This window comes from Antennarius striatus, chromosome 9, assembly GCF_040054535.1.
Source record: "Antennarius striatus isolate MH-2024 chromosome 9, ASM4005453v1, whole genome shotgun sequence".
NCBI classification, from domain to species: Eukaryota; Metazoa; Chordata; class Actinopteri; order Lophiiformes; family Antennariidae; genus Antennarius; species Antennarius striatus.
The window spans coordinates 3,404,671-3,410,975 of NC_090784.1; the positions used below are offsets into that span (position 1 = coordinate 3,404,671).

General features: G+C 45.9%; 1 long non-coding RNA gene across 1 annotated transcript; it reads right to left on the bottom strand.

Annotated features, from left to right (window-relative positions):
* Positions 1 to 3,312: 3,312 nt before the first annotated feature.
* LOC137601941 (uncharacterized) lies at positions 3,313 to 6,061 on the bottom strand. Its single transcript, XR_011037114.1, has 3 exons — positions 4,914 to 6,061; positions 4,303 to 4,447; positions 3,313 to 3,920 (listed from the first exon to the last, which is right to left on the bottom strand). It is a non-coding gene; the product is annotated as an uncharacterized lncRNA (long non-coding RNA).
* Between the last annotated feature and the right edge of the window lie 244 nt (positions 6,062 to 6,305).

Genomic DNA, 6,305 nt, shown 5'->3' on the forward strand with positions numbered 1-6,305 from the left:
ATGTAATGGTTTATAGTCAAATAGTATTTCTTATGTCTTCCCTGCCAAGAACACAACGCTATAGCACCGTTGGGCCACAAGAGGGCGATACCCCCAGTGAGTAGCAGATTACCACCAATCACTCAATGAAGAAGTCAGTACGCCCGGCAGTTGTATTGAGTGAGATGGGTGGACAGAACGTGTCTCGTGGTGTGTGCGTACAAATTGTGTAGCAGACTGTCCAGTAAAATCAAAATCCAACCACACCTCTATGGACTCATGACTTCATTGAATGTGTAATACACACACAACACACTCCACTATACCTAATAAAACATAGAGTACGCACACAACACACTTCACTGCAAACCTAATTAAAATCAAAAGTAGAGCCCTCTTATACCAAGTGAATCAAACCAACACAAACAGTGGGGTTCCCAACCACGAGTGCCTAACCGCCCAGCCAATGGCTCCTTGCTGTCAAAAAGAAAAGAACAAGCACAAACCAAACAAAGCATAATCAATTTAAGCTAAAACTGAAACAAGACAAAACCAGGAAACAAATGGAGACGAAACAGCAGCAGGTGGACCTACAAAAAGCTAAGTAACATTAGAAAATTCAACCTAGTGATGCAACCTCTAAAACCGATGCCCCAAAGCACGCTTTGAACTTGACAGGACACTTGAAGCAGTGGGTTGGAACTTGCTTCAGTTGACGTCACTGATGACGTTCGTACCACTTCACTGCTTCATTCAGACCGAGTCAGATGACTGATTCGGTTTGACAGGCGGAGCTTTGAAACACGATACTCAAGTCGGCTTAAACAGCGCGTACTGTCCTTGTTCAACACGAATTGACGGACGGACGGACGGACGGACAGACAGACAGATAGACACTAATTAATCCCAGAGGAAATTGCACATATCCACTGCTCAGGCATTACATAATGAATAAATACTGGATAAACACCAGGAAAAAAAAGAAACACTGACATCACAGGAAATACCACAAGACATACACTACACCAACACTACACTGCATTAACAGGACATATACTAAACTATAACTAAAATATAAACAGTATAAAATTAAAACCTAAGCGCAGTGGTAAGCGCTGCCGCCTCACAACACGACGGACCCGAGTTCGAGTCCCACTCTGTGTGGAGTTCGCATGCTCTCCCCTGTCTGCATGGGTTCTCTCCAGGTTCTCCGGCTTCCTCCCACCTCCAAAAGCATGTGCTTCAGGTTGATTGGCCGTTCCAAATTGCCCATAGGAATGAGTGTGTGTGTGTGTATGGTTGTATGTCTTTGTGTGTGGCTCCCCAGTGCACTGGCGTCGTGCCCGGAGTGTCCCTCGCCTCACGCCCTATGCCGCCGAGATAGGCTCCGGCTCCCCGTGGCCCGCTGCTGTGGATATAGCATTGGTAATCTGAAGATGACATGACAGTATAAAATATAAACAGTATAAAATTAAATAAAATCCATTCAACGTGACCTCGCCACCTTCCCCCAGCTCCTCCTGAGTCATTGTACCCCCTAATGGCACAGGGCACGAAGGAGGAACTCAGCCTCTCTGGAGGCGCTGCGTGACAACAGTCTGCCGCTGAAGGTGTTTCTCTGCTTGGAGTAGGTGGTGTGCAGGGGCTGGCTGGTGCGTTCATGATAGCCCTGACTTTGGACATGGTCCTGCTCTCCAGAAGCATATCCACAGAGTCCACTCTCGGCCCGACCACTGAGCCCGCTCTGCGGATGAGTTTGTTAAAGGGGCCCTATTATGAAAATCACACTTTTTCAGGTCTTTACATACACATAGTGGTCCTCCCTAACCCGACGAACTCCTAGAATCTGCTAAACAAACACTTCCTGCATCAATAGATAGATTTGGACTTTGAGGAAGTCATGGCTCTGAACGACTCGATTCGACCACAAAGCGCTAGAATAGGCATTCTTGACGTCAGACTTTGCACTCTGTGCTATTTGGACAGAGTATTGGACGATATGGATTGGTGGACATGCTCTAGGGCGTGGACGATATGGATTGATTGACACGCCCAAGGGCGTGGCCATCCCCAAGACGGAGTTCTTTGTGTGGGACTTGAGGCAGCAGTCTGTTGAAATGGTGTCCGTGACAAGGAGACAAGGTAGTTGTTCAGTTGTTGATTGTACAAATCAACACCAGTGTTTATTTTCCATCCCATCCAATGATGAACAGAAGAGACCGTGGTTGCATTTCATTTTTAATGGCTATGTGCAGCTACATTGCCTGCACGTTTGTGTGTGGAACCACTTCACTCCCGCCTGTTTTAGCAATGAGGGTCAGTACAGAAGGGGCTTTGCCTGAGACTGATCCTCATTCAAGGATCACTCCCAACCATATGGGACCAAGGAACTGCACCCTGGTTACAGGGTGCATTTATCTTTTTTGCAGTTGTCTGTTAGCATGGGTGATCAATTGCTATTTGGCTAATTAGGTGCTGCTGCTTTGTTTCGTGTTTGCGTGTGCGCGCCCCAACTGTGTGCTAAACCTACAGCATCTAGGTACAACGCACCAGAGTTGGGCTCGCATTTTATCTTTTTTCTTTTTGTCGGTTAGCATGAATGAAGTCATGCAATGCTAGGCTATGTAGGGAGGTCTCCTTTGTTTCGCGTTTGCGTAATGCGTGTGTGTGCATGCGCTCCCACACGTGTGCGCTCCCACACGTGTGCGCTTCCACACGTGTGTGCATGCGCTCCCACACGTGTGTGCGTGCCGCACAGTAAGTTGATCTCATATTTTCTTTTCTATTAGCTGTCAGCATAAATAATGTAAACTTATGCTAGGCTAAGTAGGAAGTTGTGCTTTGTTTCGTATTGTGTGTGCGTAGAGAGTGTTAAAGTCGATTGTTGGCGACAACGCACACAGGTCTGTCCTTCTTATCCAAAATCAGAACATTGGTGTCCTGAAATTAGTGTCCCTCTTCCTTGTGCATCCTTTCAGCCCACAGCTTGAAGGGACGTGGGGGGCCAAACTGACCCAGTGGACACTCATACTGTTGGTACACAGCTGTCCTGCAGGACTCTTCATTCCCACTATTGAAGTAAAGGTATGTACAAGCCATATTCCATACAATGTTTTAATAAAATTGGTTAAATACACTAATTTTCTAAATATAGTTGTCTATAGGTCTTAGTGAATGCGCATGTGTTGATAGTAGTTCAGTAAAAAATAAGAGTGTTGTGTATTAGAATTTTCCAGCAAGACAGTAAGTGAAGACTTTAGTATAAAATAATTTGAGACAGATTCATGTATGTCATATATTGTTTTGGCTCCTTATTTCGTTACGTTTGGTGTACCCCTCTACAAGATCCACTTTCCAAAGGCTTTTGAAGGGACAATGCAGAGTCAAACCTCACAAGACAGAGCCAACATTCTATTAGTGTTGCAATATTTTAATATTTCAAACAAACATGTTTTGAAATTCTGTTGGTAATTGTTCGCAACAAAACACAGTAAAAAGTAATCATACAAATAAATTTGTAGCAAGTACCAGCATGTATTTTGAATAAAAATTTTCTAAACAAAGAAATGAATCAAACAATATCAATAACAGTAAAGATCTATCTTTGTGTTTTATTGAACAGGTTTTGTAGCTGACATGTTGGACCTCATATGTGACAAAGTCTTGGTGTACCCCATGCCATACACAATTGAGATGTCCATTCCTCTCCCCGAGAATCTCTCTGCCCAGTATGAGCGTCCGTACAAGGAAGAGGTCATTGCCAGCTACATGACCAGGTTCAACCAAGACTTGGTCTAAATCCAGCATAGTGGCCTTTGTCTTCAGGAAACTCCTGGCGTATGTGAATGACCACACATGCTGGGATGACAACCCGGATTCTGCACCCTAAGTAGCCCCAGCACCAGCCAACAAAGGTGCGATAGGCCAGATGTCTGCACCATCTACAGAAAAAGGACGCAAAACTATTTATTTCACAATGTTTTCAATCCCGAGTATTACAACTGTTGTTGATTTCCTGACAGGATGGCTCTGTGTTCTCATTATTGTTATTGGATATATTGGTTTCTGTAAATAAATGCTTGTATATGCTTGTCATATACAAGCTTCTGTTTACAAGCAAATGCTTGTCAACAGAAATGGATTGTGAATACCAAAAAATGTTCAACCTGTCTATTAATAAAATAAAAATCAAGGTGTCGCAAATACAATATATTAGACTTTGTTGTACCTATATATTTTATGTTACTGCATTAATGAAGGAATGCCTAATGAAGCAAAATAAGACATAATTTTTATTCCGACATTTTTCAAAGAACGACTTACCGATGTATTGGTCTCAGACGTGAAGGGCCATACTCGGCCCTCAGTACGTGACCGGCCGTTTGTAGGGTGTACACGTTTAGGCACACAGGCTGGAACCCAACCCTTTCTGCTTCTGTTGGCATACATTCAGTGTCCACAGGAACACCTGTACAACAGGTGAAGACACAACAAAATAGAGTAGATAAAAGCATCACTGCAATATGGTTACATCATTTCACCATTAACCTGGTGTGATAGTGGCAGGTGTCAGCTCTGTGTGTCTTGTCACGGAGGACTGCCTCAAATATTTAGCAGCTTAGTAACGGGTTAAATCAGTGTGATAGAAAAATAAAGTAACTTAGCCGTGAGCAGAAGCTAGCATTAGCCACATGGTAATAACTATCAGAAACACCATCAGACTTTACTGTCACTTATAGAAATACAGGAACTTTTTAGCAGTCAACACATCTGTACATATACAAAATACATAAGACATACGACATTATTACTGTGCAATGAGAGGTGGGAGTAGAAACAAAAGTAGCTACCGGACGATGCTAACGTCCTGTGATGACGTAGGTTACACAACAAAACAAAACAGAACCAACCAAGTAACGTTCACACGGACTAACCATTCGGAAACGTCCTGCTGCAGCCGCACAGTCGGTGTTTCTTTAGGAGCCCCTGCTTCTGGGTCCGACTCGGTCATAGATGTACGCCGACACGATCTGTCCTCCAAACGCCATAATGATAACAAACGTAACGCCGGTCAGTGTCCCGTTAGCCTAACGCTCTACTTCAGAGGGGCGTGGCCCAGATGAAGGAGGCGTTGACCAGCGGAGCTCATTAACATACTACAGGCGGAGGCCCGAAACGAAGCGTTTCGTTTCAGATGAGCGATTTTGAAAAGCTGATATTTAGGACCACAGATCACTTTAGGTCAGAATATTTGGACTACAGTCTAGTTGGACATCTGGCAGCTGAATGGGACCTTTAAGATGGTCCATATGTCTTTTCCTGGCCCCACCACCCCAACACACAATGGCATATGACAGCACACTGGAGACTACGGACTGATAGAACATGAGAAGGAGCTTAGGACAGATGTTGATGGAGGCCAGCCTCCTCAGGAAGTACATCCTGCTCTGCCCCTTCTTGTACACACAGTCCAAGTTGAGTGACCAGTCCAGTTTGCTGTCTAGCTGCAGTCCCAGATACTTATAGTTTTCTACCACCTCCACCTCACTGCCCTTGATGATCACTGGCTGTGGAGAGGGAGGTGCCCGCCGGAAATCCAGCACCATCTCCTTTGTCTTGGAGACGTTGAGCTGGTTCTGTTGGCACCACTCTACGAAGTCAGCCACCAATGTCCTGCAACCCCCCTCATCACCCTCCCGGATACATGCCACTATCGCGGTGTCATCGGAGTACTTCTGTATGTGGCATGTATCCGAGTTGTGCTTGAAGTCTGATATGTAGAGGGTAAAGAGAATGGGGGAGAGAACGGTCCGCTGTGGCGCCCCCGTGCTGCTGGTCACCATAGAAGACAAACAGTCCCCCATACGGACTTACTGGGGTCTGTCCGTTAGGTAGTCCGTAATCCAGCTCAAGAGGTAGAGGTCCACAGCCATGGAGGTCAGTTTATCCTGCAGGAGCCGGGGCTGGATGGTGTTGAAGGCACTTGAACAGTCAAAGAAGAGCACTCTGACGGCACAGCCCCCGGTGTCCAGGTAGGAGAGTATGCGGTGGAGGAGGTACAAGATAGCGTCGTCAACCCCAACCTTGGCCTGATAGGCGAACTGGAGAGGGTCCATAGCACCCTGCACCTGTGGACGCATGAGCTCCAGGACCAGTCGCTCTAGGGTCTTCATTATGTGGGATGTATGAGCGACCGGTCGGTGGTCGTTGAGCTCAGTAAGGCGTCCCTGTACCTTTTTTGGGTACAGGGACAATGCAGGAGGTCTTCCACAGTGACGTGACCCTCCCCAGCCGCAGACTGAGGGGTCCCCTAGTTCCGAAGCACA